This window comes from Procambarus clarkii, chromosome 75 (assembly GCF_040958095.1).
Source record: "Procambarus clarkii isolate CNS0578487 chromosome 75, FALCON_Pclarkii_2.0, whole genome shotgun sequence".
NCBI lineage: Eukaryota > Metazoa > Arthropoda > Malacostraca > Decapoda > Cambaridae > Procambarus > Procambarus clarkii.
The window spans coordinates 24036674-24062558 of NC_091224.1; the positions used below are offsets into that span (position 1 = coordinate 24036674).

General features: G+C 45.9%; 1 protein-coding gene across 2 annotated transcripts in view; it reads left to right on the top strand.

The window, feature by feature from the left end:
- Positions 1-25885, top strand: part of LOC123771681 (uncharacterized) — a 148847-nt gene that overhangs the window by 47093 nt on the left and 75869 nt on the right. The gene's annotated exons all lie outside the window — the stretch shown is intronic.

The following is a 25885-nucleotide window of genomic DNA, read 5'->3' on the forward strand; positions in this document are numbered from 1 at the left end:
ATGTTTCTCAATTGGCAAGCCATTATTTTCTGGAGGTTTTATGAGGCATCATTCGTATGTGTCGCATAGTTTTATCAGCAAACTGTATTGTTACATAATAATGTTGACATATATATCTACGAAAGCGTTCTAAATTTTTCTGTACATTAAAGGACTCGCTACTATATTTATACAAACCCAATTTCCAACTTCTCGTAAAAACATGCAATATATATATATATACGCAAGTTTCCCATCTGCTATACACCCGTTTTCTTTAGAGAATTGCGCGGGAATCACATGATAATGAGGTAACCGTTTCCTCAGGATTCCCATACATGTTTCTGGGGGCCTCCACATCTTGCCTGCAGGTCGGGAATTTCCCCCCAAATATCTAGGGTGCACCGACTTGTGAAATAATTACGCATGGAGTTCAACGAAATCTGAAAGAAAGGAGTGCGCACCGATGCGTCGGTATATACACACACATTCCTATGAGAGGTATTCACCCCCTCTCTGGACCTGACCCTCCCACTCTTAACTCTGCCACTATACCTTTTATGGTCTACTTCCTGGTATACCACGCGCACATGGCCAAAAGTGTGAGGGTGCCAAGGTAAAAAAAGGCAAAAAAAAAGTATCTTTCCCAATCCTAAATATAACCGGAAATGTGGATTCTTTTTTATATATATAATTTATGAGCCACGTGTGGAGCTAAAGAAGATGAGAGTTGGGAGACGTTCATTGGCCAGGATATATACGCTAGCCAGATGTAGTTTATCAGGACCATTCGCTCGCCAGGTGTGTGCTGAGGAGCGTTCGCTCGCCAGGTGTTTGCTGAGGAGCGTTCACTCGCCAGGAACTATTTGTTGGTCAGGCGCTCACCTGTGCGCGGGCTTTACCCGTGAGGCTACGAGCTCAAGACCTTTCCCTTTGACACCAATTATTTGACACCAATTATTTAAGTGTTTAGAGTGACGAGGTTTTCACTCTAACACTCGCCACCAGCAGAAAAATATTGTGTAATTTGTGTCGACTGTGTTTTAATATAGAATATTCAATTTCCTATTTTCATTATATTATCAAATACGTTTGTTTGTTATATGGCATCAAATATGTAATGTTAGTTGTGGTTTTATCTCTTGATAATTATTATAAACTTAGTCCTGGCTTAGCTGGCGTTGACTCCTGGCTTTCTCAGTACACAGTTGAATGGTATTATTCTGCCCTTAGGTGCTCTCCTTATCTGTATACGTCTAATTCTTGCCATTTCTCCTCAACCCGTCCTCCTAATAGAACGTCGCATTTTGACGTTTACTCTCTCTACCTAAGACCAAAAATTGTCGTACTAGAAAATGGTAGCGGCTCGCGAAATTGACATACTGTCCGGGCCCTCTGGTAGGTTAGGATAGGTCACATTTACTACGACAGTTTCTTGACGTTGGGGGGACCTTAGGAGGACAGACTACTCTCCTCCCCCCCCCTCCCACCTTCTTACGGGATCACCATAACCCGTGCTACATGAACACTTCGTTCTGAGTAGCTAGATCTACAACAACAACATCCCACCTTCTCTCAGTGGTGATAAGGGTCCAAGCGAGCCCAAACGTCGCCACTTTCACTTTCATAGTTATCTGTTGGATCATGTGCTTCTCTCCCTCGCCACCCAGCCTGTCTGAGACGAACCTCTCCACAAGAGAATTAGCCTAGCGGGCCGTGCAACTTCCGACTGTTTAATTTGTTGAAACGAAGATCGTCTCCCTAGGCTACAAGTCCACAAGGTGGTTTCGACTTTAGAATTTTAAATCTAACCTAACATAGCAGGCCTAACGCTATGGGGATAACCTGGGGGCCGCTCCTAGCAACAGCCTGGTGGACCAAACTCTCACAAGTCAAGCCTGGCCTCGGGCCGGGCTTGGGGAGTAGAACTCCTCCCAGAACCCCATCAACCAGGTATAGCCTAACCCAACGCTATGTATGGCGTCTACAAGCGGGAAAATGAGCTTTGTCGAGTCGTTCTCTCGCTGCAGGCGATACATTAGTTTTCAAAACAACCACAAAGGGTTATACTAATTGAAATAGTTATGTTCGTGTAATGAATATCTTAAAAGAGTTGTAAGGTTAATTAATTTTATAGTCTGCATTTAGCAGATGTTAACTGGAAAACCCGGTAGTGTTACAAGCAGTATGTTGACAGCACCACCACCACTGGCAGCACTACCACCACCACCACCATTGGCACCACTACCACCATTAGCACCACTACCACCATTAGCACCACTACCACCACCGGCAACAGCCCACTTCAGTCCACGTGACTAACCACTCGTTAAGACCCATTAACTCACGGAAATTCCGGCGGGAGCGGTAATCAGATAACATCTGGTGTTGATAACAAGTAGTTGAGACGGAGCGCCGGCAGGACTGTCCGCCGTTATCTTCCTCTCAGCGTTATCTCTTGACGGCTTCTTTCTGGCAGTGCCCAACCACTTGGGCTGGACGGTAGAGCGACGGTCTCGCTTCATGCGGGTCGGCGTTCAATCCCTCGACCGTTCAAGTGGTTGAGGCACCATTCCTTTCCTCCGTCCCATCCCAAATCCTTATCCTGACCCCTTCCCAGTGCTATATATAGTCGTAATAGCTTGGCATTTTCTCCTGATAGTTCCGTTCCGTATCTCGCAGTCTCAATAGGCTCTAACTGCCCTTAATATTCAAAGATGGCTATATTCATTATTTATCTTTTTAAATATATTCTTATCTCTTCGTATCACTTATTTCCATGTATACCTCTCCCCCCCCCCTCCCCATCACCTCCATTCCTATCTGACACCCCCAATACCCATTCCCTCCCCCCCCCCCTCTGAGAAACTACGCCTTGTCCCAAAATCGATCGATATCCCATGACGCACGCACGTGGACTTTCCCTTGTTCCCCCCCTGTGAACACGCACTCCCCCCCCCCCCAAACATGCGTCCACGTGCGTACTACGCCCTCTCTCTCTCCCAGCCCCAGATACAACACCACCCTCCAAACACCCACAATACACGACATGCTTCCATAGACTCAAATTCAAAAATTCAAATGTTTATTCAGGTAAGGAACATACATAGATGAGGTTATACAAAAATTGATAGATTTCTAGATAGAGTTAGGACATACAATGCCTAAAGCCACTATTACGCAAAGCGTTTCGGGCAGGAAAAACATTAAAGACTAAAACTTGATACTAATTGAGATTAGTATTAAGAAATATTAGGAAATAGAAATGTGGGAAAAACAGCGAACACAAGCCTATCTAAAGCCTAACTAAACATTAATTCGCCCTTCTATCGGCCAGACCTATTCTATTAATTTTTTCAGAAGGTCCCGGAGTTTGGCCAAATTACGGCACCAATATTACAATATTTTAATTTAAAAATTAAAATATTCTGTAATATTTGACCAAAGATGAGATTTTTTGCATTTTGCTGGCTACAGATACATTAGTCGACACGCGGCAGCTCCTACTCATATCCACCCAAACTCAGTCATATACATATGTCTAACCTACGCTTGAAACAATCCAGTGATGCCATATCTATTATGTTATCCGGTAATTTGTTCCGAAAATCTACAACTGTCTTTCTAAACCCGTGTATAACAAGGTCTTTCGTGAATTTAAACTTATCCAATATGTACCCATTGTTTCATGTACTTTGTGATAGTTAGATTAAGTAGTTTAAGCCTGTCTACTCTAGAGCACGGGCTGCTCAACAGGCCTTAGCCCAGCAGGCTTCCTGTCCCTAACAATGGCACGGTTTCGAATTGTCGGAGACAGGGAACCTAATAGGCTTATTAATACCCCAACGGCTGATCCTCCCCCGGATGCAACCCACAACAGTCGCCTAACTCCCAGGTACTTATTTACCATTAGGTGAACAGAGGCATCAGGTTTAAGTAACCGTGCCAAATGCCTCCTCGTACAGGCCAGGAGGTAAATAATTCCAAGCGCCTGTAAATGACTGTACCTTTGTAAACAACACCTTATAGCCCACCCAGGGAGAAGACACCTTTGTCACCACAACGTCACATTCTGTACGTTACAGCCCCCCCCCCCCATGAACACATTACAAAGCCCTATGAAAAGTAGCGGCTCAAAAAAATAATCCACGTTTTCTGTGCATCGGAAGGTTGGGTTAGGTGGGTGGCTTGGGTTCTCTCTCTCTCGGAACTTGGATTTTTCTCTCTGTTGACAGGTAGAGCGAGATACAGTGACAGCAGAAGACAGGGACAGACAGACTGGGTCCATAAGGGACAGTCTCTCTCTGTTGACAGGTAGAGCGAGATACAGTGACAGCAGAAGACAGGGACAGACAAACTGGGTCCATAAGGGACAGTCTCTCTCTGTTGACAGGGAGAGCGAGATACAGTGACAGCAGAAGACAGGGACAGACAGACTGGGTCCATAAGGGACAGTCTCTCTCTGTTGACAGGGAGAGCGAGATACAGTGACAGCAGAAGACAGGGACAGACAGACTGGGTCCATAAGGGACAGTCTCTCTCTGTTGACAGGTAGAGCGAGATACAGTGACAGCAGAAGACAGGGACAGACAGACTGGGTCCATAAGGGACAGTCTCTCTCTGTTGACAGGGAGAGCGAGATACAGTGACAGCAGAAGACAGGGACAGACAGACTGGGTCCATAAGGGACAGTCTCTCTCTGTTGACAGGTAGAGCGAGATACAGTGACAGCAGAAGACAGGGACAGACAGACTGGGTCCATAAGGGACAGTCTCTCTCTGTTGACAGGTAGAGCGAGATACAGTGACAGCAGAAGACAGGGACAGACAGACTGGGTCCATAAGGGACAGTCTCTCTCTGTTGACAGGTAGAGCGAGATACAGTGACAGCAGAAGACAGGGACAGACAGACTGGGTCCATAAGGGACAGTCTCTCTCTGTTGACAGGTAGAGCGAGATACAGTGACAGCAGAAGACAGGGACAGACAGACTGGGTCCATAAGGGACAGTCTCTCTCTGTTGACAGGTAGAGCGAGATACAGTGACAGCAGAAGACAGGGACAGACAGACTGGGTCCATAAGGGACAGTCTCTCTCTGTTGACAGGTAGAGCGAGATACAGTGACAGCAGAAGACAGGGACAGACAGACTGGGTCCATAAGGGACAGTCTCTCTCTGTTGACAGGTAGAGCGAGATACAGTGACAGCAGAAGACAGGGACAGACAGACTGGGTCCATAAGGGACAGTCTCTCTCTGTTGACAGGGAGAGCGAGATACAGTGACAGCAGAAGACAGGGACAGACAGACTGGGTCCATAAGGGACAGTCTCTCTCTGTTGACAGGGAGAGCGAGATACAGTGACAGCAGAAGACAGGGACAGACAGACTGGGTCCATAAGGGACAGTGTGATAAGACAAATCTTAAGAGACAAAAAAATTGAATTTGCTTCGGGCAAGAGAGACAGAGAAAACAAGAGACGACTGAGAAGAACAAATGAAGGGAGAAAAGAGAACTAGACAGACAGACAGACAGACAGACACAGATACAGACACAGGCACACAGACACACAGACAGACACACACACACACAGACACACACACACACACACACACACACACACACACACACACACACACACACACACACACAGACACACACACACAGACAGACACACAGACACACACAGACAGACACACACACAGACAGACAGACAGACAGACAGACAGACAGACAGACAGACAGACAGACACACACACACAGACAGACACACACAGACAGACACACACAGACACACACACACACACAGACAGACACACACACACAGACAGACACACAGACACACACACACACAGACACACACACACACACACACACACAGACACACACACACAGACACACACACACACACACACACACAGACACACACACAGACAGACACACACACACACACAGACAGACACACACACACAGACAGACAGACAGACAATGATATACTAAGGTTAACGTCAAAGGGAAAACCCGCGGACCATTTCTTCCCGGAGTTAACGCACTCCAAACGCACTCGGGCGTGTTTACCCAGGCTTGACATGCACTCCACGCCCTCAGGTTTCTTCTTATGCACTCACGATGTACTCTGTGTTCCTCTGTCGCACTCTGCGCACACCAGAAGCACTCAGGTGGTCACTATCGCACTCTGCTCATACTAGAGGCACTCGGGTCCTCACTATCGCACTCTGCGCACACTAGAAGCACTCAGGTGGTCACTATCGCACTCTGCGCACACTAGAGGCACTCGGGTCCTCACTATCGCACTCTGCGCACACTAGAAGCCCTCAGGTGGTCACTATCGCACTCTGCGCACACCAGAAGGACTACTTATAAGGTCTAAACCCTCCCAGTGTGTGTGTAGGTTAAGCCAGAGATCCAAGACGGGGTCGAAACGTCCTTAAATTCCTTATGTACGAGTCGGGTTATCTCTGTTCAATGACGTCGTTGTGACTGGTTCTCTGCATATGTCTTGTAATAAGAACATAAGAACAAAGGTAACTGCAGAAGGCCTATTGGCCCATACGAGGCAGCTCCTATCTATAACCACCCAATCCCACTCATATACTTGTCCAACCCGCGCTTGAAACAATCGAGTAATATCAATACATGTGAGACATCAAGTTGAGCTCCATCTTTGAAGGCTACGATGAATTCTAGACTCGCCAAGGAATGCTTTGAGTAGTGGTTGATGATGCATAAGTTGCACTGGTAATCCCGCCAGCTTTCGTCAGTGTGTGTGTGTGTGTGTGTGTGCGTGTGTGCGCGCGTGTGTGTGTGTGTGTTGAAATGAAACGCCTTGGGGAGCCGGTCGGCCGAGCGGACAGCACGCTGGACTTGTGATCCTGTGGTCCTGTGGTTCGATCCCAGGCGCCGGCGAGAAACAATGGGCAGAGTTTTTCATTCACTCTATGTCCCTGTTACCTAGCAGTAAATTAGGTACCTGGGTGTTAGTCAGCTGTCACGGGCTGCTTCCTGGGGGTGGAGGGGGCCTGGTCGAGGACCGGGCCGCGGGGACACTAAAGTCCCGAAATCATCTCAAGATAACCTCTCCCTACCTTGCTCTTCTCTACCTCACATAGAGATATACCAAGGGGGGCCAGATTCACGAAGCCGTTACGCAAGCACCTACGAACCTGGGGCCAGATTCACGAAGCAGTTACGCCAGCACTTACGAACCTGTACCTCATTTTTTCGATCTTTGGCGGCTTTGTTTACAATTATTAAACAGTTAATGAACTCCGAAGCACCAGGAGGCTGTTTATAACAATAATAACAGTTGATTGGCAAGTTTTCATGCTTGTAAACTGTTTAATAAATGTTACCAAAGCCGTCAAAGATTGAGGAAAGATGTACACGTTCGTAAGTGCTTGCGTAACTGCTTCGTGAATCTGGCCCCAGGTTCGTAGGTGCTTGCGTAACAGCTTCGTGAATCTGGCCCCCATGTCATGTACCCAAATAGTCAGCGATGGACTCCAGCAAACAGCAATTACCAAGAGATGAATAAAGCAGTGGATATACCCCCAAGTCTTACAGACATAAATAGTATACCGTCATCAGCATATCAGCAGCATATCAGCACCCAAGAGCAGCCCTCGAGGAGGAGACATTCACGACACACTACATACGTGAGACCAGTCCTAGAGTATGCAGCTCCATCACCAACAGACAGAAGCACACACACCAACAGACAGAAACACACACACCAACAGACAGAAACACACACACACCAACAGACAGAAACACACACACACCAACAGACAGAAACACACACACCAACAGACAGAAACACACACACCAACAGACAGAAACACACACACACCAACAGACAGAAACACACACACACCAACAGACAGAAACACACACACCAACAGACAGAAACACACACACACCAACAGACAGAAACACACACACCAACAGACAGAAACACACACACACCAACAGACAGAAACACACACACCAACAGACAGAAACACACACACCAACAGACAGAAACACACACACCAACAGACAGAAGTACACACACCAGCAGACAGACAGAGACCAACAGACCAACAAAAGGTCACCAACGCCAACTCCACCACTCTCAATGATGGGGATTCCCTCGCCACTTCAACCAAGGAAGGTGGAGAAGGTTGTGGGTAAGGGAGAGAGAGTGGTGGAGGGGCGTGTACTTCACATAATACAACTTGATTTTATCCACCCAACCACTCCCACTTGCAGACACATACCCCGTCACAAAAGCCCCCCCACATCCCCCTAACACAGGCTAACCATAGCCCCTGGTTCTTGCCCCGCTCCTGTGCCAGGTAAGTTACGGGCTCACCATAGCCCATGCTACTTGGAACTTGTTCTGAGTAGCTGAATCTATAACAACAACAATCCCCCCCTCCCTACCACTCCCACACCAGGGACCAAACAGCTTGGGCTAATCGATGGAATCTGAGCCCCACAATACACAATTTCAAAATTAATTACAAAGTTCAACACACACCTACAACACCTAAAAAAAAAAATACATCAATATACAGTCACGTGAGTGTATGTTAATGCTATACAGCATTTATCTATACACATCCATATATGTTGAAATACACGTGAAGAACATTACACACACTTACAACTCTGCAAGAAAAAAAGTTTAGCTACAAAACAAGGGCGAACTATTGACCAATATATATATATATATATATATATATATATATATATATATATATATATATATATATATATATATATATATATATATACGTCGTCGTCTCCTCATCTTCTGTTGTGTGGTTGAGTTCTTATATCTTCAAACAGCGTCATTGTGACTCTTCGTCTGTCTATATATATTGTCTGCCTGTCCCCGACACAATGAATTATGAATAAGTTAGGTTCACCAAGACCCCCCTTAAAGTGGCCCTCTGTACCACCCCCAACAAGCCAGACACAACGACCCCAATGCCACGCAATTTCAAGCTGAAAATAAGCCCCTTTTTTGGGTCACCCAGAAGTTGTGTCAACAACAGCCAGCTTGGCACTTGTTGACACTGAGTGACTGTTACAAGTAGCAACTTCGAGCAATTATTGATTAGAGTAAAACCCACATATTTGACGGGATAATGTGTAGTGATATTCTCTGATAGGCTTTATTTTTGCACACTGAAGCAAAATTACTGAAGACCCATGATTGGTGTTGGACATGGGGGGTCCTCTCAGCCTCTGAATGGGGTTATTAAGGCCATGACTCGTGCTTACTTAACAACCACATTACTGCTGGTTGGTCTAACCTCTGACAGTTTACACCACCTGCTTGTGTAGACTAAATGCAAACTCTATATCAGCAGAACTATTCACTCACTATGTAACTGCGACAAAATCACCTAATTCAGAGATAACTCTGCCAATGGTGTTCAAGAAATGTGCGAGTACTTCATTCATAATGATGTACTGCCAGAAATCTTAGTCAAGTATCTCCTATGTTAACTTACTGTACTCAATGACTGTAAAGTTGCCGCCCAGTTGGGTGGGCGTGGAGCAGGATTAGCGAATACGTAACACTAGGATGTACAATCGCACTATAGACTGTTGTTAGGCTATCTGTGAACAATTTGTCATATCATAAGAGTGTTACTTGCTTGTGAAAATGAACTATTGGGTTCAGTTCCTGAGCCCATTATGTGCATCTGTAATATTTTCCATCACCGCCCACGGGATGGGTATGGGGGTCCATCACCGCCCACGGGATGGGTATGGGGGTCCATCACCGCCCACGGGATGGGTATGGGGGTCCATCACCGCCCACGAGATGGGTATGGGGGTCCATCACCGCCCACGGGATGGGTATGGGGGTCCATCACCGCCCACGGGATGGGTATGGGGGTCCACCACCGCCCACGGGATGGGTATGGGGGTCCACCACCGCCCACGGGATGGGTATGAGGTCCACCACCGCCCACGGGATGGGTATGAGGTCCACCACCGCCCACGGGATGGGTATGGGGTCCATAATAAATGACCAAATCAATGACTAATTCAATCGCCAATCACCAACAAATATTAGATCCGAACACCATAGGTCCATACCACCAAAATAATTATATGTTCCCTCTAGTATTAACATACTCTAAGAATAATGATAAAGAAAACGGAAATGGCACATTTGAAAATCTAAAAATAAAGAAAATGGAGTAGCAGAAATGATGGAGATAGCAAACTGAAATAATTTAATCTATAATCTGCTGATACAGAATACGCCAGTGGATTCCCACCAGAGGCAAATTTGTACTCATCCTGTGAGTGTATGGTAGTTTATTGTGCACCCTACACTGTGCATGTGTGTGCGCACATGCGCCCCGCACTGTGCAGGTTTCCTGTGAGTACTGAGGAATTTATTGTGCACCCCATACTAATGCTGTAAGTGGTAACACAACAGAATTATACAAGGCACAAAAGGCTTTAGTCTCACCCAAGTGGATGCCGTTCGCCATGGAGCGAGCACAACCACTTTTATCCTGGCCTGGGATTGAACCCGGGTCCCTCGAATATATGTCGAGGACGTAGCCCACTCTACTAGTAACAGAACAAAGCTTTCACTGTTAACTGATATGTTTGATAATATCAGAGATAAGTATTGCACACAAATTGACAGAATTTCCAACATAGCAGAGATTGTAGGGTAATAGAAATGTTTAGGTTAACGAGTTTAGGCTACGATGGCTTTTATGTGATAATGGGAGGTATGGAACATGGAATTAAATGAGGCCGATGTGTAACAATGGTTGGTGACGTGTTAGGCAAGGTGTAATGGGTTGTTTCCTCTCGTCTGTCCATACACACAGCACCGCTCCTGTGCCAGGTAAACTACGGGCTCACCATAGCCCGTGCTACTTGGAACTTGTTCCGAGTAGCTGAATCTATAACAACAACATCTGTTCCGTCACTGTGTGCGTGTCACACCTCGGGGAGACTGCTGGTTGATGCTGGACTCCTCGAGGTCCAGCATCAACCTCTGGGACAATGTGACGCTGGAGTCATTGAGGTACAAGCAGTAAGATAACGCGACGAAGGTGAAGTATTTATGAATTTTACGCCGGAGAGAAAGTCCCGTTATCGTCACGGCTGACAAGCCGAAGGTCACGATAAGGAAAGTATATGCAGCAAAATGTGTACCCACAATCGACCTGAGAATGATCCAGGACGGACCGAAACGTCGTCGTCCCTTCACTTTCTAGTGTGTGGTCTGGTCAACATATTTCAGCCACGTTATTGCGACTCCTCGATTTAAAAACACGATATACATGTCTAACACATAACAAATTCTAACGTAAAAAGAAACTAGTCGAGTTTAATAAAAAACATGTTTTGAATAGGCTACTGAGACGCATCAAGGTGCTACTAGTAGGCTAGTACTCATCTATTCAGCTCTTTGGTCCCGCTCTCAATTGTCAATTAACAGATGTACAGATTCCTCAGCCTATTAGGCTTTATCATATCTACATTTGAAACTGTGTATGGAGTCTGCCTCCACCACATCACTTTCTAATGTAAATTATAATTGAAATTAAACTACGGGTTAACGAATGTGGATTTTGATTAGATTTTGACGAGTTTCTTGACAGAAGAAGCCAGTTCACGCAATATTTTGTCCACACCTTTGAATATGTTGTATAAAACTATCTTTAATTTGACACAAATTAGATTTTTTAAGATGCTTAAGGGAAATGTTTCATGAGGATTTTGATTCCAAGAGTTGCTTAGTCAACCTGGAATATTTGGGAAGTATTATCGCCCACAGATCAATTTAAATCATTCGCAATATTAGTGGGTGATACAGAAGCGCTTATTGAGCACCCTCACCTTTCAACAACGGTACAGCCGAGAGGTAATATCTCTCAGTGTGGTCGATCTCGAACCCATTGTTGATGTGACGACTTATATTGAATTTTGTAACTAGCTCATCAAGATTGTAACTTGCTTAGCTAAATGAATTGTGGGGTTCAGTCCCTGAGCCCATTATGTGCCTCTGTAACCTCTTTCCACTATCGCCCACAAGATGGGTATGGGGTGTATAATAAATGAAGTAAACTAACTAACTCAGTACGAAGCCTCTAGTGACAAAGTGACCTAGATGTGTTATCATGAAGTAACACTGTATTGCGATACAACGCAATACAACGTTAAGCGCTGCTAAACACGACGTTTGTTGTTGTTTTAGATTTAACTACTCAGAACGAAACACTTGACAATTGAGCGTCTACCACACACGCAACACTGGGTCTTTGTGGCCAGCGTTACTTGTGTAAAGGAGGAAATGTATATGTTTATCTCTCAGAATGTTCGGTAATACGTTTATTGCTTGTGATGTGTGTGTATGTACACACAGATATCACACTAACGTGATGCATCAAATGAACAAATCCATAAGGGCCGTGACGAGGATTCGAACCTGCGTCCGGGAGCATCCCAGACACTGCCTTAATCGACTGAGCTACGACAGGGTAAAAGGGTTGAAACCAAAGTTCTACTGAACTTACTGGATCCCGTAGCCTCTCCGAGGCATTTGTTCGTGTGTCTATGTATGTATTAACACGATGTACTGCACGGGGTGAGAATAGCTTGAGCTACCTCATCCCTTTGTGTGCAGTTTACCTCAATAAACTTATTTCAATTGTGGCCAGCGTGAGGCGCACAACATACGAGGGAAGACTCTCGTAAACCTGTCACTCGCGGCGGTCTGTGAGGGCAACCCGTCCTCTTAAAAATAACGTCACTTTTGGCTCGTATGCGCGGCGCTATGGCCAAATTTGGACGTAATATGAAATGAAATCGACTCACAAAAGTGACGTACTGTTCCGTTTTCTGTTTGAGTCGTCCGGCTTACTCGGACAGCTTAGAAAAGGAATTTCACGGACCCTCGCCTTCTGCGACCTTCACGTCTCGTCATCTTAACTCACACTCAAGTTACAGTTGTACAGTAAACCACCTTCAATCATCTTTCTCTTCCCATTCTCATTTTGTTCTACTTTTTCCTCTTGGGCTTCACCTCCACTACGATTACTACATAACTACCATAGTACAACTACCACCACTATTATTATATCTTACTACGACACCTAGAACATCTACGACGAGGTAAACTACACTGCGAGTAGTTAAGGGCACGACTGACACATGATAAGAGGCGGCTACGATACCGTACCTCCGAACACAGCTCTGATGTCAACCATACAGAATAAATTGTTGTGCCTTAGGCTAATATCTGAGTAAATTGCTAAAATATTTACTATAAAGTATCGTTACTAGACATGATGGATCTTCATACATCGCTATTTGATAAATGTATAATTAAATGGCCGTTCAGATTGTTAATATCTTTCAGCGACCTGGTGCCCCTCTACCCACTGCCTAGGAAAAAGTAGTACCGAAATTCCGCCATGAATGAAAGTGCGAGTCACACGACGATGGCTGGAGCACGTTTTCCTCTAGGTAAGGTACGACGACGCCAGGTAAGTCCCGCCCCCCGTGGCCGAGCGGACCAATCACGTGGCGAGACTCGCACCCCACCAATCCTTGCTGTAGGGGTTGTTGTGCTGTGTGGGTTGTGTGCTTACCTAACACAGACTACGGGAGAGTTTATTATGGACCGTATACATATCCCGTGGGCGGTTATCTTGAGATGATTTCGGGGCTTTAGTGTCCCTGCGGCCCGGTCCTCGACCAGGCCTCCACCTCCAGGAAGCAGCAGCCCGTGACAGCTGACTAACTCCCAGGTATCTATGTTACTGCTAGGTAATAGGAGGGGGGGTGGAAAGAGTTACAGAGGCACATAATGGGTTCAGGAACTGAGCAAATGAACAAATCCATAAGGGCCGTGATGAGGACTCGAACCTATCTCCGAGAGGATCCCGCTCAGTTTAGCAAGTAGTAATCTTGTGAAGATAGTTACACCATTTGTTTCTATTACATACAGACCTTCGTACAGTGTACCTCTTTATCTTGTACTCTCTTTGTTGAACCTGGCTGTTTTATTTTGTTAACTTTACTGACATTATAGTTATGTGTTGTCTAGCCTTGACATTGTGGATGGAGGTGGCTTCCACGACTTGTTTCAGCGAATTCACCTTGTTGGGAACCAGTTCAGGATATGAGTATTTCCTTGCGTTTCCATCTTCCACGTATGTCCTCTTGTCCTACTTTCTCTCACGAAAGAATGTCAGTGTCGACCTTGTATATTCCTTTCAGTATCCTGTATGTAGTGATCATATCATCTCTGTCTCAAGTTGTATCTTTCACAAGATTGCGAAGTCGGATTGCGAAAGGGATCTGGGAGTTATGATTAGTAAGAATTTAAAACAAAAGGATCAATGCATAAATGTTCGTAATAAGGCAAATCGGACACTTGGATTTATTAATCGCAGCGTTAGTAACAAGACACCTGGTGTGGTTCTCAAGCTATATCTTGCTCTAGTTAGGCCCCATTTAGATTATGCAGTTCAGTTTTGGTCGCCATATTATAGAATGGATATAAATTCACTTGAACGTGTCCAGCGTAGGATGACTAAGTTAATTCCCCAAATTAGAAATCTTTCATATGAAGAAAGATTAACAAAGCTTAAGTTGCATTCACTGGAAAGGCGAAGAGTTAGGGGTGACATGATAGAGGTTTACAAGTGGATGAATGGACATAACCGGGGGGATATTAATAGGGTATTAAAAGTATCAACACAGGACAGAACACGAAACAATGGATATAAATTGGATAAGTTTAGATTTAGGAAAGACTTGGGTAAATACTGGTTCAGTAACAGGGTTGTTGATTTGTGGAACCAATTGCCGCGTAACATTGTGGAGGTGGGGTCCCTCGATTGTTTCAAGCACGGGTTGGACAAGTATATGAGTGGGATTGGGTGGTTATAGAATAGGAGCTGCCTCGTATGGGCCAATAGGCCTTCTGCAGTTACCTTTGTTCTTATGTTCTTCTTATGTTCTTAAGATGTACATTCCGTGTAGGCGCTGCGTATTCTAGTATTTTGGCCTTACACAAGCTGTAAAAATTATCTTCAAAGAATCCTTATTTAGATTTTTAAATTACATTCTAATATTTACCCGCTTCCCATATAATGTTTGTGCCTGTATCATAGTATTGGTATTATATCCACCCGAAATATTTCCGTATGGTGGGTAGGGTTTTTTTTTATTTTGCCCGATGCAGCATGCAATCAATTTTTGCCCGAAATGCTATGCGTACTAGTGGCTTCAGGTATTGTATGTACTATCACTATCTTTAAATCCATCGTTATTTATGTAAGTCAATGAATGTTGTTTTACCTGAATAAAGAATATGAATCTAGGTAGGATGGGGCGGGATACAGGGATAGAGAGGAAGGGATGCGTGGCGCGACGATGTGGAATGGTGTGGGAAAGAGAAGGTAGTGTGCGTGCGTGTGTGAGGGGGATAAAGTCGGTGATGGGAGCGGGGAAAGGTCTGAGTAGAGGTGATTGTTGTAGAAGTAGGTGAGAGAGGTGGGGAATCCTCCACCAGAGCTGCGTGCGTGGCGAGACATAACTGGACTCTACACAGTGAGGAAGGAAATGGTGTTGACGTACCATGAGAAAAAGAGGGAAGCCTAATATGTCGCATTTATTACGCTATCGACCAATCCGTTAACAAAATGTGATGTATTTAGTGCAAATTAAAACAGCAATATTGACGTTATATATATACCTCGATGTCTATAAGTTTGCTTGGTTGCTTATGGTCTTAAGTTTTTGGCTAGGCAAAATACAGTTCTATTTTTAAAGGTCAAATCGTGAGAATGGGATGAAGCTATATAGCCTCAAGACGAGAGTATTAATCTGTTTTCTGTTATATACTGATGATTATTTCATACAACATTCATTTTATATTAATGAATCTTAAACGAAACGTCTTTTTCGAAATTTCTAAAAATCCTCTCCGTTCGTCATGAGCATTAGGATATGCGTGCGTAAACAAATTGAGTTAAAACATATTCAACGTTCTATAAAGTTTATAAGTGTAATTAACGAAAATTATATTAATACAATATACACACATACCAAAAGAATAGGGGGTGGTAGGAGAAGAAAATATCAAAGTGTTCAGTGAGGATCCACAAGGTGTTCTCTGAGTACTCTTTATTTACTTCTCCGAGGCTATGGGTCCCTACACTTGCACCAGAGGTGGTACCCCTTCTAGGTATATAAAAAAATAACCCTTAAGTATCTAATATAAAAACAGGAAGCGAATTCGCATGGGAAGAGAAAACTGGCGCGGATTCCCAGCTTTCTCCAGTGTTAGGCTGCCGGAGGTACGATGAGTGCCGCTGGCGTCACAAAGGAATTAATAATTTGTTTTGTCCTTGGGTTTTCACCAGCCCGCGGGGGCCCAACGTGTCCAAGAAAGTGTAAACACGCTGGGCTGGGGTTCCTGTACTCTCCTGGTGATGGTGGAGAATGGCGTTGAATAATGAGGCCGGTGAAGGGATGAGAAATTATTCCAGTTTTTGTTATAAACGACTGTACAAACCATGAATTGCTATGAAAGCAATTTGCTAATATATTTGAGTATTAACTAGTGAGGAAGTAACTTTAAGTAACACTAAAGTTCAATATAAGTAACTGATTAATATTGAATTGAAATTAATTTGTAAGGTTACACTCTGCAACTGGAAGAACATTGAGCTCTATAAACGAGGCATTGAATCCCTAAATGCTCGCTCCTGTGCCAGGTAAGTCCACTACGGGCTCACCATAGCCCGTGCTACTTGGAACTTGTTCCGAGTAGCTGAATCTATAAGAACAACAACAAACAACCCTAAAAGCTGTTTATCATGCATCAGCTCATGTTGAAGTTTAGGCCTTGTACCTAATCTTCGTAAATTTCATAACGTTACTTGACAATGGTCTACGCCGGACCGAAGCGTCGCTAACTGTTTTATTTCAGAGTTGTGGATTTGGAGTCTAATTTTCACCCACGTTTTTGTGACTTCTTGTCTGCATAAATTTAAGGGTTATGAAATACGACGTGAGAATGAGTAGTGTACATAGTGGTGTGGCGGGTCTACAGGGCGGGATAACGCATATCGCCAGCACGGAGAGAGAAGAAACTACTATCACAAGCACAGTTGTTGTTATAGATTCAGCTACTCGGAAGAAGTTCCAAGTAGCACGGGCTATGGTGAGCCCGTAGTGGACTTACCTGGCACAGGAGCGGGGCAAGTAGCACCGGCTATGGTGTGAGCCCGTAGTGGACTTACCTGGCACAGGAGCGGGGCAAGTAGCACGGGCTATGGTGAACCCGTAGTGGACTTACCTGGCATAGGAGCGGGGCTGTGTGAGGAGGACGGATTTGCGTAGATTATATGAATAGTGATGGAGGGGGGGTTGAGGGGGGGGATGGGTTGAGGTGGAGGGGGGTTGAGGTCATCAGATTACTGCCTGACAATCCCCCCTCCCCCCCCCTCTCCCCTTCACGATGTTTGCAGAAGTGTGACCCTGACCTTGTGACCCTGAATTAAACCCAAAAGGTGTGAGAGTTTGAGATTGATGGACGGACTAAAATAGATACACGGACGGACGGACGGGTGGGTTTGGACGGACGGACGGGTGGGTTTGGACGGACGGACGGGTGGGTTTGGACTGACGGACGGGTGGGTTTGGACGGACGGACGGGTGGGTTTGGACGGACGGACGGGTGGGTTTGGACGGACGGACGGGTGGGTTTGGACGGACGGACGGGTGGGTTTGGACTGACGGACGGGTGGGTTTGGACGGACGGACGGGTGGGTTTGGACGGACGGACGGGTGGGTTTGGACGGACGGACGGGTGGGTTTGGACGGACGGACGGGTGGGTTTGAACGGACGGACGGGTGGGTTTGGACGGACGGACGGGCAAACAAGCGCCTTACCATAGACATAACATAATAACAAACACATTTGCATAAACACTACCTAACAAAAACAAACAAGAGAGCCGTAAACGCCTCATACACACACACACACACACACACACACACACACACACACACACACACACACAAGAAAACCCTGAAGCTACCATGATCAGGTTAAGTACAGCAGGGGTCTGGCCACTACCCGGATGGTGACCACATGAACACAGCCAACCCCGCCCCTTAACCTAGGCTTCCTGTCCCCATTAACTAATATACCATTATCATAAAATTAAATACAATTACAACCGCGACAATTATACACATCGCTTGAGTCTCTTGATGTAATAACAACAATGTTATTTGTGTTATTAATTGTTATTGATGTGTTTGTCGATATATGTAGAAGGGGGGTGAAGGAGTGGGGGGGGGGGGTGTAGCGGACTGGAGGCGACCTCGCTACATAACACTGCTAGTTGAGCTCAAATATATTCATTTGTTGCAAAAATCCCAGAGCGAAGGTTATTCACTTGATGGTTCGGGTTTTCCACCTGCTTCTCTCCCTCTCCCTGCCTCCACCCTCTCTCTCTCTGTCTCTGTCTCTCTCTCTCTCTCTCTCTCTCTCTCTCTCTCTCTCTCTCTCTCTCTCTCTCTCTCTCTCTCTCTCTCTCTCTCTCTCCCTGCCTCCATTCCCCACCCTCTGCCTCCACTTTCCCATGTTCTTTCTCCTCCTCTATCTCTCTTTCTCTTCCTTTCATTATCAGTTCGACCCTTTCTCTACCTGTGTTTATCCCTGCTCCTCTTCCCCTCTTTCTTGCCCACTTGCCAGAGCGGTTCTTCTCACCCCCTTCCTTCCCTCTCTCCATCTTGCCCTTCACTACTCCCTCATCCTGCTGCTCATCTCTCACCCTCTTTCTCCTCATTCTACATAGTCAAACGTCTGCTTGTACCCAATGCCCTCACTCCTGCTTCCCCTCACTCTTGCCCCCCTCACACATAAGACAAATTTTACCAAAATCAGTATTGCCCTTATATTTGAAAATGTGTGTAGCATAAACCAGGGTCACTACGGTACAGGGTCACTACGGTACAGGGCCACTACGGTACAGGGCCACTATGGTACAGGGCCACTATGGTACAGGGCCACTACGGTACAGGGTCACCACGGTACAGGGTCACCACGGTACAGGGTCACCACGGTACAGGGTCACTATGGTACAGGACCACTACGGTACAGGGCCACTACGGTACAGGGCCACTACGGTACAGGGCCACTACGGTACAGAGTCAGGACCTGTTAAGCATTTACTCAGCCACTTAGAAACCTGTACATCTTTCCTCACTCCTCGCGGCGTTGTTTTCACTTATTAAACGGTTTACGAACTTGTAAACTACACAACCCAAGGTTGCTATTATTATAAACAACCCACATAGTGCTTCTCAGCCCCACGAACTGTTTAATGTAAACAAAGCCGCCATGATCGAGGCAAGATGTAGAGGTTTCGTCACTGGTTGGCGTAAATACTTCGTCAATCCTGGCCCAGGTCAACGGTCAGAGTGTCTGCTGTCATTCTAAGTCTTGGCTATATTTCCTATGTTCTTCGCCTGGGAAGGGTATTTAAAATTTAAGTCCATAAAGATCATTTTACAACATGATCGGACCTGTCGCTCGTCGCTGAAGGACGCGTTTCACTGAAGCACTTTTCAGCATCTTCGGAGGCAGTGGAAAATGGGTAATATGATATGAGGGGATTACATAGTGCTGCGACTAACAGGCTTCGTAACCTCAACAGTGTCTGTATGGCAGCTGGGTGGCAGTGTATGGCAGCTGGGTGGCAGTGTATGGCAGCTGGGTGGCAGTGTATGGCAGCTGGGTGGCAGTGTATGGCAGCTGGGCGGCAGTGTATGGCAGCTGGGTGGCAGTGTATGACAGCTGGGCGGCAGTGTATGGCAGCTGGGTGGCAGTGTATGGCAGCTGGGTGGCAGTGTATGGCAGCTGGGTGGCAGTGTATGGCAGCTGGGTGGCAGTGTATGGCAGCTGGGCGGCAGTGTATGGCAGCTGGGCGGCAGTGGCCGTATAAGCACAAGCTCTTACTACCATACCTTTGAGGTGCTTCCGGGGCTTAGCGTCCCCGCGGCCCGGTCGTCGACATACTCCTCCAGACCATTACTACCATCCATCGTCACGTTGACCAGAACTATCATTATTACTCGTACTAAAACCCATGACCTTCTCCACCACTACCACCAGTGACCTACCCTCCCTCACCCCATTCTTCCTCACCACCAGCACTGACCAGTTCCCCCCTCCTCCCTCACATGGAGGTCCCCAGCACCTATCTAGGGGGTAGGGGGGGGGAGGGGGAAACCCAGCATCAGCAAAAACTAACCAGGTCCGCCGCTAGCCTCGGACACACGAACGGACAGCCACGTACGCACAAGCTCGCACACGCACGCACGCACGCACGCAATACAAATTACACGAATGACATGAATAAGGAAGTTGACGTGTTCATCTTTGCTTACTTGCAGTTGCTGCAAACTGAATGAGGAGTTATGAGACGGGAAGTTTGAATCAAAGACGCGCTGGATTCTGGATAGGCTTTACGAACGCTCAGAGAAATGGCCGCTAGACCTCAACCCGTGTAAATGCAACATGTGTACAGTATGAGATGAAAGGGAGACGATTCCCTGACGCGGCATAACAAAAGGTCCTGAGAGACTTTACAACGCCCAGAGGATGTTTTCATGATGTGGTTCCCAGGATCAACATCCGCGCAGACTACAACATCAGCACATATTGACACGGGGCCAGGGTCAATATATTATTTAGGAATTTATAGAGGGGAAGGCCTTTAGAACTTTGTAAACGACGTACTTGAAGCTGCCCCACACTGGTTTTAAGCCTTCGGCAGTTTAAAAGCAGATTTAGGAAAGGTTCAAAGGCATGGAACGAGGCTCATGCCGGAACTGCGAGGAATGAACAATGAGGAGAGGTTAAGGGAGCGAAATCTCATCGCATTTGACGATAGAATGAAGATAGAGACGTGTTAACGTCATACATGATACTCAGAAAAAGTTAATAAAGTTGACAAGAAAGATGTCTTGATAGTAGACAGGGTAGAATAAGGAGACATAGATGTTAACTTCATGCATAGACGACTCATAGGAATATGGTGTAATAGCAGTGAACAAATGTAACTGACTAAAGGGGCAGTAAGGCGGGGCCCAGGAGTTAACACCACTCAGAAATCACATTTAGTTCACACACACACACACACACACACACACACACACACACACACACACACACACACACACACACACACACACACACACACACACACACAATACATCACAAGCCAACACATTACTAAACAAACATTAGGAAGATGAACGTCCTTTAGGAGTCAGCGACCAGCGTGTCCTGGTCCTTGTGTCATAATCAAAGGCAAAATGTCATGGGCTCAAGGAAAGAAGTCTAGAGAAAAGGGGAATTACATGAGTATAAGAGTATCTGGATAATACAATAGGACGAAGAACTTGGGACAAACACAGCCCAAGAGATGATGCAACAGGTCAGCGGAGGTCACCACAGGCTGGGGACGATATACATACATATACATACATACAATAAGAGATACATGTTTAAATGTTTGAGGGAAAAATAAGCTCAACAGACAATGGCAAAAAGCAAAAAGAAGCAGCAGGAAGGAGTTGACAAATATCGAGGACAGGGCACACAAAGGAACCCAAAAAAACAGATACAAGAGATGTAGAAATAATAATTTAAACACAAAGGAATCTAGCAAACAAAATACTGAAAATAACAGTGCACTCAAAGCCTCAAACCAGCTGAAGCCTCATCACAATCGACTTGAGAATGGTCCAAGACGACCGAAACGTCGTCCAGTATCGTCCAGACCGTCGTCGTCCCCTTCACCTTCTACTGTGTGGTCTGGTCAACAGCTGAAGCTGTTCCATTGCCATATTAGAAGAACAATGGCAATGAATAACCAAGTGACTGGACTAAACATGAGGGAACAGCATACAAAAAACTACTCGGGAATCTGAGTAACTAAATGCCAGCTTCCATTGGGTTTTCCCAACCGAGCCGGAACAGCTGCAGGTGGTACGGGACAAACAGAAAGAGGATACATGACAAATATTGAGATAACAAGTAATGAGGCAACGAGAGGTACTAGATCAAACGATTCCTGTGTTGAGAGTCGCTACCCTATCTTGAGATGATTTGATGATTTCGGGGCTTTTTAGTGTCCCCGCGGCCCGGTCCTCGACCAGGCCTCCAGGCCCCCTAAGTCGAGGTATATTTTTAGCATTGATATTTAATGATTCTTTAGCGTAGAGAGAAATGCCCAGCAGCTGGAAGACGGCAACCATAGTGCCAGGATACAAGACAGAACACAGAAATGTAGTAAGATGAAGATGAAGATTAAGCCATCCAAAAGGTGGCACGGGCATGAATAGCCCGTAAGTGGTGGCCCTTTTGAGCCATTACCAGTATCAAGAGCTGATACTGGAGATCTGTGGAGGTGCGACTGCACCCTGCGTGACGGGAGATGTCTCCCGTGTAAATGTAGCATTTAACGACACATTACATACTTACAAACATACATGCTACAAAATGGCTTCCGGAACTGAAAAACAGGAGTTACGAGGAGAGACTAGAGGCATTAAATATGTCACACTACTAGACAGAAGAAAAAGAGGTGATATGATCACCACTTACAAAATACTAACACGAATCGACAAAATTCACAGAGAGGAATTCCTGAAACCAGCAACATTCATTAAGAACAAGAGGACACAGATTCAAGCTAAGGAAACGAAGGTACGGAAAAAATATTAGAAAGTTTTATTTTGGAAATAGAGTGGTAGACGGTTGGAACAAGCTAAGTGGGAAGGTGGTAGAGGCCAAAATCATTAGATGTTTTAAAGTGCTATATATGACAAAGAGTGCTGGGAAGACGGGACACCACGAGCGTAGCTCTCATCCTGTAACTACACACACACACACACACACACACACACACACACACACACACACACACACACACACACACACACACACACACACACACACACACACACACACACACTCATACTCACACACTCACACACACACTCACACTCACACACACTCACACAGGAAAATACACTTTAATAACATCCTCATCTCGGGCTATATACTTTTTAACAAAGAATAGGATATCCGGCGGATAAAATTTATGATAAGTGGCCAGGGAAAGAGGACCTCCCAAGGCGCCCTGGGGCAATACCTTCCCGTACTTCCGGGAGAGAGAGAGAGAGAGAGAGTGAGTACCGTCCCACGGGCTAGAACAGATGGAAGGGATGGGTCAGGGACGGAGCCATTGCATCAGTGGGACACAGCATCTCTTGGCTTCTAATATATTAATCTCCTCGATTGCTTCCCGTTTCTATGTCACATTTCTTTTCTCTCTCCTTCCTCCCTCCTATGTCCCTCTTCCTCTTCTCTCCAGCCGTTACCTCCTCTTTCCTTCCCGTCAATTCCTCTACCTCTCCCCTCTCCTTTTCCTTCCACTCCCTTTCCGGAAGTGTTCAGCGTTTTCCAACCCTGACACATCTTGTCAGGGTCATCCGCTTGTGGTGCCCTGCCCTCTCTCTCTCTCTCTCTCTCTCTCTCTCTCTCTCTCTCTCTCTCTCTCTCTCTCTCTCTCTCTCTCTCTCTCTCTCTCTCTGTCTCTCTCTCTCTCTCTCTCTCTCTCTCTCTCTCTCTCTCTCTCTCTCTCTCTCTGTCTCTCCCTTTCTCTCTCTCTCTCTCTCTCTCTCTCTCTCTCTCTCTCTCTCTCTCTCTCTCTCTCTCTCTCTCTCTGTCTCTCTCTGTCTCTCTCTCTCTCTCTCTCTCTCTCTCTCTCTCTCTCTCTCTCTCTCTCTCTCTGTCTCTCCCTTTCTCTCTCTCTCTCTCTCTCTCTCTCTCTCTCTCTCTCTCTCTCTCTCTCTCTCTCTCTCTCTCTCTCTCTCTCTCTCTCTCTCTCTCTCCCTTTCTCTCTCCATTTCTCTCTCTCTCTCTCTCTCTCTCTCTCTCTCTCTCTCTCTCTCTCTCTCTCTCTCTCTCTCTCTCTCTCTCTCTCCCTTTCTCTCCATTTCTCTCTCTCTCTCTCTCTCTCTCTCTCTCTCCCTTTCTCTCCATTTCTCTCTCTCTCTCTCTCTCTCTCTCTCTCTCTCTCTCTCTCTCTCTCTCTCTCTCTCTCTCTCTCTCTCTCTCTCTCTCTCTCTCTCTCTCTCTCTCCTCCTCCTGAGACTCCTATGGCGGGAAAGTACAAAATATGGACTGTTTGTACACAAAATAAGACTTTTTGTACTACTCGTATACTAATTGGTATATAATCTAATCTGGAACAGCCTGTAACCATTAACCTAACCTGCCCTAGAAACAAATGAGCAATCCTAGGTCTAATATGAGCAAGACATGTAGTTTAGTACGTAGTACATCTGTGTACTATACTAAGTCGTTGCCTCGTCTCGTGTCCTCTACAAACTGCACAGAAAATGGAGTTATTTTGGAGGTAAACATTTCATGTATATATATGGAGTAACTCCATATATACACTCCATATATACATGCGAACAAGCCTGATTGGTCCCCAGGACTATATGCAACTGACTCCATATATGTATATATGTCCATATATACACATATGGAGTGTTACTACACATATATAACACTCCACAAGTCGGTATATCAACCAGCAGGTTTGGGCTAACAGGTTTGTTTACGTCTATCAGCTGGTCTGATGACGTCATAGCTTACTGGGCGATGATTGGTCAATGACCGAAGCCTCACCACGAACGCCAGCCAATCACACGCAAGTTTTTACTAGTGTGTGTGTGTTTTGGCCGCCGCATCAGCTGTGCGCAGGCGCGTGGCTGTGCCGGCATTTTTCTGATTGGGTGATTGGGCAGTGTCCCCCCCCCCCCCCGAGCTCATGTTTGTCTTCCAAAATTTGGATATTTATGAGATAAAGTCTTCAAAACAGGAATATGATTTCCAATATTATTCTTCCTCTTACGAAAAGTGTGAGTGTGTCTAGCTAGCGGTTGTTAAGAGAGCTTGCAAGGCCGAGCTTCAGTTCTTGGGCCACGCCTTTTCTGAGCCGTTTGTTTCTGGTCATATCTGTTAAAGTGATGGATAAAGCTATTCTGCTGACGGTATATTGGGTGAACAGTTTCCTTTCATCCCTGTACTGACCTAGTTGTGCTTGCGGGGGGTTGAGCTCTGGCTCTTTGGGCCCGCCTCTTTGGACCTGTGGCGCATCTGGGTTTATAGTTCCTGTGTACGGCCTGTCGTTGTGGTTATGGTGATTCTAATCAGTCTATCCAATTACAGCCAGATTTCCTTGTATTTTCTATGTCTGGATTATGTTCCTTATCTCTCTCCTTATCCTTGAGTCATCTGGTTCAAGCAAGGGGCGTGCGTGTGTACGTGCGCGCGCGCAAGTGACCGTAATCAGTAAAGAAACTTATAATAAATAAGAAAGGTTTGGTTCCCAGCATGAAGATATATTTTTTGGTACAGGAACGGGGGAAGGTGATAAGAATGGAGCGATAACGTATAGGAATGAATAGATAAGCGCAGAATAATATAAGAACATGAAGTTGTAAAAGCATTATTAACCCCATGCGAAGCAGCTCTTGCACGTGGTCAGGGGTCACGGGGGTCACAACACGTGGTCACAGGGGTCACAACACGTGGTCACAGGGGTCACAACACGTGGTCACAGGGGTCACAACACGTGGTCAGGGGTCACAACACGTGGTCAGGGGTCACAACACGTGGTCAGGGGTCACAACACGTGGTCAGGGGTCACAACACGTGGTCACAGGGGTCACCACACGTTGTCAGAGATGAGAAGTGCCCAACGCAGCATCCAGGTAGTTTCTAGAAGTGGTTGACCCCGTGT